This window comes from Haliotis rubra, unplaced genomic scaffold (assembly GCF_003918875.1).
Source record: "Haliotis rubra isolate DU_JTF1 unplaced genomic scaffold, ASM391887v1 Scf1429, whole genome shotgun sequence".
NCBI classification, from domain to species: domain Eukaryota; kingdom Metazoa; phylum Mollusca; class Gastropoda; order Lepetellida; family Haliotidae; genus Haliotis; species Haliotis rubra.
The window spans coordinates 99,446-110,399 of NW_025765369.1; the positions used below are offsets into that span (position 1 = coordinate 99,446).

General features: G+C 40.3%; 1 long non-coding RNA gene across 1 annotated transcript; it reads right to left on the reverse strand.

Moving 5' to 3' along the window:
* Nucleotides 1–5,647: 5,647 nt before the first annotated feature.
* On the reverse strand, nt 5,648–10,485 carry LOC124269198. Its single transcript, XR_006896456.1, has 5 exons — nt 10,245–10,485; nt 8,878–9,145; nt 7,836–8,103; nt 6,802–7,069; nt 5,648–5,903 (listed from the first exon to the last, which is right to left on the reverse strand). It is a non-coding gene; the product is annotated as an uncharacterized LOC124269198 (long non-coding RNA).
* Between the last annotated feature and the right edge of the window lie 469 nt (nt 10,486–10,954).

Sequence of the window (10,954 nt, forward strand, 5' to 3'; positions counted from 1 at the left end):
TCCACCGATGTAGATTGTTAACCAACCAAACTGTATGTGAACCACTCTATATCCAATCAGTGCGCGCATGCTCTACACAATCCCATCATGCACCGTCTAGTATAAGTCATCAAATCAGTTTCATTGCCATCATAGACCAAAAGAGTTTCAGAAAGACATCTCTGCTTGCAATCAATATGTCACAGAAGATGTTGGACATTCGACGTGTGGACTTTTCAACAGACCAGTTACTCACGAGTGTGTTTCAAGAAGTGAAGGATATTCTTAATACTCAGCTCCATTTGCAAGAAACGATGATGCGAACAAGTGAGTTGTATAAAACCACGTACACAGAGATGTCTAAGAGGATGAAGACCTTAGAAGAGAAATTTCCATCGCTATCGTCTGCCCTCATGAGTTTTATGTTGGATTGTTCAACAATTTCTGTCACATCTGATGATGGAAATTCAAGGAACAGAAAACGACAATATCCCAACATATCTCTTGCTAAGGCTAAGAAGCCACGGAATGTGAAGGAAGAGAAGAGGGGTCAGAAGCAGAAGACCAAAAAGCAGATGTCCACTCCAACAATCCCTTTGCAACCAAGGTTTGTGTGTTTTTATCACTGTGTTCATTTTGAATATCTTTTCTCGAACCTCAGTGTTTATGTGTTTGCGGTTCTTAATGGCAATATTATTTGTTTTCTCTTTATAATTATTTAGGGACAGAGTTGAAGATACTGAAGCAGTGACATTTCCATCCCTCATGGTTGATGAACCCACCTTAAATGACATGTGGTTGGATTACACTCAACTCATGGAGAACATAGAACAGTACGAGAAACGAGTCACAGACATAATTGCTGTTGATCCATCCAGTGGGGTCATAGATCAACCAATCATGGAAGATCTCTATCAGGAAGAGAAACTTACTCCTCTTCAGAAAAGTTGCAGTGTATGTCGTTACAATAATATGTTGCGTTACATGAGTTGCAGTTGAGTGCCACGAAGGGGGGAAGTGTCCGGATGTCCAGATGTCATCAAATATATTTAGGAGTGTTTCCAAGCCTGTGTCAGGGAGGTGTTTCAGAAGCTGATAATGGATTTCATCAGCTCCTGCCGCAGTGTCGTGAGCCTGTCCTAGGGCAGTACATAATTCATGGAGGGAAAACGTTTCGTTGTAATCCTCCCCATTATCAGAGTTAAAATTGACTGGTTTCTTTTCTTGTTGGGTTTGATATTTCTGGAACTGAGGGTTATAATTTGATGAGGAGGAGTGGTTTGCCAAAGTTTCGCCAAGTTTGTTTGCAATTTCAGATTTATTTGTTAGGAGGGAGTCACCATCTTTCAGGTGGGGAACTCCTGATTTTGACCCTTTGCCCTTAATCTTTTGAATGATGTTCCACACCTTGGACATAGGTGTGCGGGAGTTGATTTTTGACACATATTTCCTCCATGACCGGCGTTTAGTTTGTTTGAAGGTACGTTTTGCCCTGGCATTTGTCATTTTAACAGCATTCAGGTTATGCACTGTAGGATGTTGTCGGAAATATTTTTCCGCCTTCTTCCTATTTTTCCTAGCTTGTTTGCAGTTTGTATCAAACCATGGTTTGCGTATGTGCGGGTTTGCAGAGGACTTGGGAATAGTTTGTCTCCGATGGCATTTAGGACGTCTGAAAATAGTTCCATGGGGTCAGGAACATTCCTGAAGTTGTCCGGCTTAAGTTTTTCTGAACATAGGGTTTGGAATAAAGGCCAGTTGGCCTTAGTAAAATTCCATCTTGTTGATGGTGGTTCATCCATGGGGTTGATAGGAGTAACAATTGTTGGGAAGTGGTCGCTTCCACAAAGGTCGTCATGGACCGACCATTCAAACTCATTTAAAAGATTAGAATCTGTAAGTGATAGATCGAGAGCAGAGTATGATCCAGTGGCAGGATGGAGGTAGGTGTTTGATCCATCGTTGAAGATGCATACATCATTATTGGAGAGAAACTCCATCGTTGAAGATGACTGTGACATGAATAGTTACCGTGATGTCTTATGGTACATAGATATGTCAGGAATGAAGGATCTGGGTACGTGATGATGATTCAGTAACTTGTGAGGTATTGAAATCTTGCTAACTCATTGTGAATCAGGTGAGGGTTGGGGTTCTAGATTCTCTACCTAATAAAACATCGTGACGTTGTTCGTGAGAACCTTGCAGTTAAATAAGATCATCATTGGTGCGGTCAAACAAGTCTCATTGTGTACATCATGAAAATGAATTTGAGGATGAGTGGAGAAAACTTAGATTAAGAAACTCTTTTTGTGAACACAATCAGTCTCAAAATATCTTTGGCACATGTCTTGATTTCAAAGGATAGGTTTGTGAGGGATTGCAAAAATTCTCACGATCTGAACATCACGCGGCAGGACCTTTGTCTACATTTTGAATAACATTTCCAAAGTAAGGATGACAGGGTAAAATGTTTTGTCATTTTGCTTCAAGAAAGGTCTTGAAGAGTGAATTTATCACGATTTCCATCATCCAGAGCTCAATGACAATGGTTAAGTTTGTGTGGGAAAAGCAAATTCCTCACGATCTTATCATCACGTGATTAAAAAGAGTTGATATAAATATGAACTGTGAAGATCAGTTCTATCATTCCTTCCTGTCTTGAGTGTTTAAGATGACCGAAAACAACATGTATCAGTTTGCAAAGAGACATTACCTCTCTGTAAACAGCTTTAATGGTGTTGTATATACACACCTAACTAATTGTAAGTGAGTGAGTGAGTGAGTTAATATTTAACGATACATCGGCAATATTTCAGCCATATCGTGACGAGAACACATGTGGCATTGTAATGGAATATATGTATATTATAACAAACCTGTCATCAAAGGACAATAAAACAACTAGAATAACACAGACATACATGAAAAACTAGTAATTAAGTCTAAAACAATCTAACTATAGGGGACAACACAATATAAAAACAGGCTATAGATCACCAACAACTGAAGGTAGATCACCATACTAGGGACCATGGGGACTTACATTACTTTTGCTACCTGCATGGACCCTAGTTGGATTTACACCATCCCTTCAGCCATTGGCGACAGAAGAGAAATCTAGCCATGAATTAAAAGCACATATATTCTACGATTAAAAACGTGGTAAGCCTAAATTTATTCTAAATGTTTTGGGACTTACGTACCCCCTCAGGGCGACAATAATTTTACAATACTTCAACCCCCTTTGAGGGTACAGCCACTAACAATCGAAGTTGATAATCTAAACTACCAATTATAAAACCTTATCTATTTACAAAACATATATCAAAATTCATTTAACAGATCTATCTCCTTTAAAAAATCAATGATTAAATGATAATTACCACTACTAAAAAGGTCCTTTCCTGTTTTGACATCCTAACTAATTGTAACAGCAGAGGGGTGAAGAAGTCAATATCCATGACTTCCCAGGTGTTCAAGTTATTGATGGGGACGGTGAAAGACTACATCGCTAAAGTATTCTTGTAAAATTTTCACGTGAAATTTCTACATCCCAAGTTAATAAATTTACTGTTAACCTGACACAACAATTTTGAAAAGGGCAAAATTGAATTGTCTGATACACGGTTAAGTTTGTGTAATTCCTTACGATGTGATCATCACGTGATTAAAAAGAGTTGATATAAATATGAACTGTTAAGATCAGTTCTATCATTGCTTCCTGTCTTGAGCATCCCTGAGCCGGACATAGTAATTCCACCAGGAACAGCGGTTGCTCCTCTCATGAGTGTGTTGTCACAATCACCAACGCAGGCCCCCAGCGGTGCCTCGAGCAGTCTCCCACCGCAGGCTCCAATACCACCAGCTGCACATGGAAACCAGATCAGGCCACCGACAGGCCACCCACCTGTTGGTCATGGACAACCAATATCACCCACTCCCATGAACCAACCGGGTCATGGGCAACCAATTATGGCTCTACCACCACCATGTCCAGCACCAAGTCATGCGAACAGACCAACGCCCTATTCGCGTGGTAAGCAAATTTTAGTTTATCTTATGTTAATCAATTAATGCGTAATTTGTGTAAATGATTTTTGTAAATGTATGTTTGTTCATATCAAGTTCATATGGAATTCTCCCTGCACCAATTTCATATCAATTTATAATAATAAAAGGTATTTGTACCATGACTGCATATTCATCCTCGTGTAACTTTCGACTGCTATGGAGAACTACATTTAATTGGAGCGGAATAGATCACAACTACAGTTATTGTGTTATGAATAAGAGACGGGTACGTCAGAAAACGCAAAAGAGAAGGCGAAGAAAGCGAACGTGAAGAGGCTGAAAACATTGGGTGTAAAGACCAAATGTTCAGTGAAACTGGAAAGACTAACACTTGAATTATTGAAATGAGAAAGCATTAGTGATGTGATGACAACAGCGGAGTGTATATGCAAACTCTGTATTGTTCTAATTTAGGTAAGTCTTAAATTTTATTTGTTTTGCTTTGAGTAATATTATAAAATATGTAAAATGAGCGAAAGCAACATGTATCAGTTTGCTGAGAGACATTACCTCTCAATGAATAGCTTTAATGGGGTTATATATACACACCTTACTAATTGGAACAGCAGAGGGGTGAAGAAGTCAATATCCATTACCTCGGAGGTGTTCAAGTTACTGATGGGGACGGCGAAAGACTACATTGCTAAAGTGGAGGAATTTGAGCTGCAGCACCTGCCTGCTGACATCCCTGAGCCAGACATATTAATTTCACCAGGAACAGCGGTTGCTCCTCTCACGAGTGTGTTGTCACAATCACCACAGCAGGCCCCCAGCGGTGCCTCGAGCAGTCTCCCACCGCAGGCTCCAATACCACCAGCTGGACATGGAAACCAGATCAGGCCACCGACAGGCCACCCACCTGTTGGTCATGGACAACCAATATCACCCACTCCCATGAACCGACCGGGTCATTATAGCCTATTATATCGCTCTACCATCACCATATCCAGCACCAATTCATGCGAACAGACCAACGCCCTATTCGCATGGTAAGCAAATTTTAGTTTACCTTATGTTAATCAATTAATGCGTAATTTGTGTAAATGATTTTTATAAGTGTATGTTTGTTCATATCAAGTTCATATGGAATTCTCCCTGCACCAATTGCATATCAAGTTATAACAATAAAAGGTATTTGTGCCATGACTGCATATTCATCCTCATGTAACTTTCGACTGCTATGGAGAACTACATTTAATTGGAGCGGAATATATCACAACTACAGTTATTGTGTTTTGAATAAGGGATGGGCACGTCAGAGAACGCGAAAGAGAAAGGAAGAGAAGGCGAAGAAAGCGAACGTGAAGAGGCCAGAAACATTGAGTTTAAAGACCAAATGTTCAGTGAAACTGAAAAGACTAACACTGGATTTATTTAAATGAGAAAGCAATAGTGATGTGATGACAACAGCGGAGTGTATATGCAAACTCTGTATTGTTCTCATTTAGGTAAGTCTTAAATTTTATTTGTTTTACTTTGAGTAATATTATTAAATATGTAAAATAACTGAAAGCAACATGTATCAGTTTGCTGAGGGACATTACCTCTCAATGAATAGCTTTAATGGAGTTATATATACACACCTTAATAATTGGAACAGCAGAGGGTGAAGAAGTCAATATCCATGACCTCGGAGGTGTTCAAGTTACTGATGGGGACGGCGAAAGACTACATTGCTAAAGTGGAGGAATTTGAGCTGCAGCACCTGAATGCTCACATCCCTAAGCCGGACATAGTAATTCCACCAAGAACAGCGGTTGCTCCTCTCACGAGTGTGTTGTCACAATCACCAACGCAGGCCCCCAGCGGTGCCTCGAGCAGTCTCCCACCGCAGGCTCCAATACCACCAGCTGCACACGGAAACCAGATCGAACAAACTGTTACTTTGACAGATAAACAAATCATCATATTAGAAAACCAGTCAATAATTAAAGAATATTGTGAAAAGTTTTAAAAAGAACAGAAAGAGAAGAGCAGGGTCCAATACAACCAGCTGGACACGGAAACCAGATCAGGCCACCGACAGGCCACCCACCTGTTGGTCATGGACAACCAATATCAACCACTCCCATGAACCAACCGGGTCATGGGCAACCAATTATGGCTCTACCACCACCATGTCCAGCAGCAAGTCATGCGAACAGACCAACGCCCTATTCGCGTGGTAAGCAAATTTTAGTTTATCTTATGTTAATCGATTAATGCCTAATTTGTGTAAATGATTTTTATAAATGTATGTTTGTTCATATTAAGTTCATATGGAATTCTCCCTGCACCAATTTCATATCAATTTATAATAATAAAAGGTATTTGTACCATGACTGCATATTCATCCTCGTGTAACTTTCGACTGCTATGGAGAACTACATTTAATTGGAGCGGAATATATCACAACTACAGTTATTGTGTTATGAATAAGAGATGGGTACGTCAGAAAACGCGAAAGAGAAGGCGAAGAAAGCGAACGTGAAGAGGCTGAAAACATTGGGTGTAAAGACCAAATGTTCAGTGGAACTGGAAAGACTAACACTGGAATTATTGAAATGAGAAAGCATTAGTGATGTGATGACAACAGCGGAGTGTATATGCAAACTCTGTATTGTTCTCATTTAGGTAAGTCTTAAATTTTATTTGTTTTACTTTGAGTGATATTATTAAATATGTAAAATAACTGAAAGCAACATGTATCAGTTTGCTGAGGGACATTACCTCTCAATGAATAGCTTTAATGGGGTTATATATACACACCTTACTAATTGGAACAGCAGAGGGGTGAAGAAGTCAATATCCATTACCTCGGAGGTGTTCAAGTTACTGATGGGGACGGCGAAAGACTACATTGCTAAAGTGGAGGAATTTGAGCTGCAGCACCTGCCTGCTGACATCCCTGAGCCAGACATAGTAATTCCACCAGGAACAGCGGTTGCTCCTCTCACGAGTGTGTTGTCACAATCACCACAGCAGGCCCCCAGCGGTGCCTCGAGCAGTCTCCCACCGCAGGCTCCAATACCACCAGCTGGACACGGAAACCAGATCAGGCCACCGACAGGACACCCACCTGTTGGTCATGGACAACCAATATCACTCACTCCCATGAACCGACCGGGTCATTATGGCCTATTATATCGCTCTACCATCACCATATCCAGCACCAAGTCATGCGAACCGACCAACACCCTATTCGCATGGTAAGCAAATTTTAGTTTACCTTATGTTAATCAATTAATGCGTAATTTGTGTAAATGATTTTTATAAGTGTATGTTTGTTCATATCAAGTTCATATGGAATTCTCCCTGCACCAATTGCATATCAAGTTATAACAATAAAAGGTATTTGTGCCATGACTGCATATTCATCCTCATGTAACTTTCGACTGCTATGGAGAACTACATTTAATTGGAGCGGAATATATCACAACTACAGTTATTGTGTTTTGAATAAGGGATGGGCACGTCAGAGAACGCGAAAGAGAAAGGAAGAGAAGGCGAAGAAAGCGAACGTGAAGAGGCCAGAAACATTGAGTTTAAAGACCAAATGTTCAGTGAAACTGAAAAGACTAACACTGGATTTATTTAAATGAGAAAGCAATAGTGATGTGATGACAACAGCGGAGTGTATATGCAAACTCTGTGTTGTTCTCATTTAGGTAAGTCTTAAATTTTATTTGTTTTACTTTGAGTAATATTATTAAATATGTAAAATAACTGAAAGCAACATGTATCAGTTTGCTGAGGGACATTACCTCTCAATGAATAGCTTTAATGGGGTTATATATACACACCTTACTAATTGGAACAGCAGAGGGGTGAAGAAGTCAATATCCATGACCTCGGAGGTGTTCAAGTTACTGATGGGGACGGCGAAAGACTACATTGCTAAAGTGGAGGAATTTGAGCTGCAGCACCTGCCTGCTGACATCCCTGAGCCAGACATAGTAATTCCACCAGGAACAGCGGTTGCTCCTCTCACGAGTGTGTTGTCACAATCACCAACGCAGGCCCCCAGCGGTGCCTCGAGCAGTCTCCCACCGCAGGCTCCAATACCACCAGCTGGACACGGAAACCAGATCAGGCCACCGACAGGCCACCCACCTGTTGGTCATGGACAACCAATATCACTCATTCCCATGAACCAGACCCGGGTCATTATGGCCTATTATATATGTTAATGCTAAATCTACCATCACCATATCCAGCACCAAGTCATGCGAACCGACCAACACCCTATTCGCATGGTAAGCAAATTTTAGTTTACCTTATGTTAATCAATTAATGCTTAATTTGTGTAAATGATTTTATAAGTGTATGTTTGTTCATAGAAAGAAGTTCATATGGAATTCTCCTGCACCAATTGCATATCAAGTTATAACAATAAAAGGTATTTGTGCCATGACTGCATATTCATCCTCATGTAACTTTCGACTGCTATGGAGAACTACATTTAATTTGGAGCGGAATATATCACAACTACAGTTATTGTGTAATGAATAAGAGATGGGTACGTCAGAGAACGCTTGAAAGAGGAAAGGCGAAGAAAGCGAACGTGAAGAGGCTGAAACATTGGGTTTAAAGACCAAATGTTCAGTGAAACTGGAAAGACTAACACTGGAATTATTGAAATGAGAAAGCATTAGTGATGTGATGACAACAGCGGAGTGTATATGCAAACTCTGTATTGTTCTCATTTAGGTAAGTCTTAAATTTTATTTGTTTTACTTTGAGTAATATTATTAAATATGTAAAATAACTGAAAGCAACATGTATCAGTTTGCTGAGGGACATTACCTCTCAATGAATAGCTTTAATGGGGTTATATATACACACCTTACTAATTGGAACAGCAGAGGGGTGAAGAAGTCAATATCCATGACCTCGGAGGTGTTCAAGTTACTGATGGGGACGGCGAAAGACTACATTGCTAAAGTGGAGGAATTTGAGCTGCAGCACCTGCCTGCTGACATCCCTGAGCCAGACATAGTAATTCCACCAGGAACAGCGGTTGCTCCTCTCACGAGTGTGTTGTCACAATCACCACAGCAGGCCCCCAGCGGTGCCTCGAGCAGTCTCCCACCGCAGGCTCCAATACCACCAGCTGGACACGGAAACCAGATCAGGCCACCGACAGGCCACCCACCTGTTGGTCATGGGCAACCAATTATGGCTCTACCATCACCCTATCCAGCACCAAGTCATGCGAACAGACCAACGCCCTATTCGCGTGGTAAGCAAATTTTAGTTTATCTTATGTTAATGTTTTTAGTGTAAATTAATCCCTACCCATAAACTCCACCCAAAAAGTAAAGGCAGACTGTGAGTTGTCGTGATATTTTTTCAATAGAACACTATTTCAATACATACTCAGTGAGACGTGGTGTGTGTATAGATTATTTCTGTGCATCTTTGAAAGAGTTTTGAAAAGGAAGAATTTTTGAAAGTGTTATTTGTCTGAAAATAAGTGAAAACATAATTATAGAACAAACTCTTACTTCGACAGATGAACAAATCAACATATTAGAAAACCAACCAATAATTAAAGAATATTGTGAAAAGTTTTAAAAAGAACAGAAAGAGAAGAGCAGGGTCCAATACAACCAGCCGGACACGGAAACCAGATCAGGCCACCGACAGGCCACCTACTTGTTGGTCATGGAAAACCAATATCACCCACTCCCATGAACCAACCGGGTCATTGGCAACCTATTATGGCTCTACCACCACCATGTCCAGCAGCAAGTCATGCGAACAGACCAACGCCCTATTTGCGTGGTAAGCAAATTTTAGTTTATCTTATGTAAATCAATAAATGCGTAATTTGTGTAAATGATTTTTATAAGAATATATTAGAACTACAGTTATTGTGTAATGAATAAGAGATGGGTACGTCAGAAAACGCGAAAGAGAAGGCAAAGAAAGCGAACGTGAAGAGGCTGAAAACATTGGGTGTAAAGACCAAAGAAACTGAAAAGACTAACACTGGAATTATTAAAATGAGAAAGCATTAGTGATGTGATGACAACAGCGGAGTGTGTATGCAAACTCTGTATTGTTCTCATTAGGTAAGTCTTAAATTTTATTTGTTTTACTTTGAGTAATATTACTAAATATGTAAAATAACTGAAAGCAACATGTATCAGTTTGCTGAGGGACATTACCTCTCAATGAATAGCTTTAATAGGGTTATATATACACACCTTACTAATTGGAACAGCAGAGGGGTGAAGAAGTCAATATCCATGACCTCGGAGGTGTTCAAGTTACTGATGGGGACGGGGAAAGACTACATTGCTAAAGTGGAGGAATTTGAGCTGCAGCACCTGCCTGCTGACATCCCTGAGCCAGACATAGTAATTCCACCAGGAACAGCGGTTGCTCCTCTCACGAGTGTGTTGTCACAATCACCAACGCAGGCCCCCAGCGGTGCCTTGAGCAGTCTCCCACCGCAGTCTCCAATACAACCAGCTGGACACGGAAACCAGATCATGCCACCGACAGGCCACCCACCTATTGGTCATGGGATCCAATTATGGCTCTACCATCACCCTATCCAGCACCAAGTCATGCGAACAGACCAACGCCCTGTTCGCGTGGTAAGCAAATTTTAGTTTATCTTATGTTAATGTTTTTAGTGTAAATTAATCCCTACCCATAAACTCCACCCAAAAAGTAAAGGCAGACTGTGAGTTGTCGTGATATTTTTTCAATAGAACACTATTTCAATACATACTCAGTGAGACGTGGTGTGTGTATAGATTATTTCTGTGCATCTTTGAAAGAGTTTTGAAAAGGAAGAATTTTTGAAAGTGTCAGTTGTACTGAAAATAAGTGAAAACATAATTATAGAACAAACTCTTACTTCGACAGATGAACAAATCATCATATTAGAAAACCAACCAATAATTAA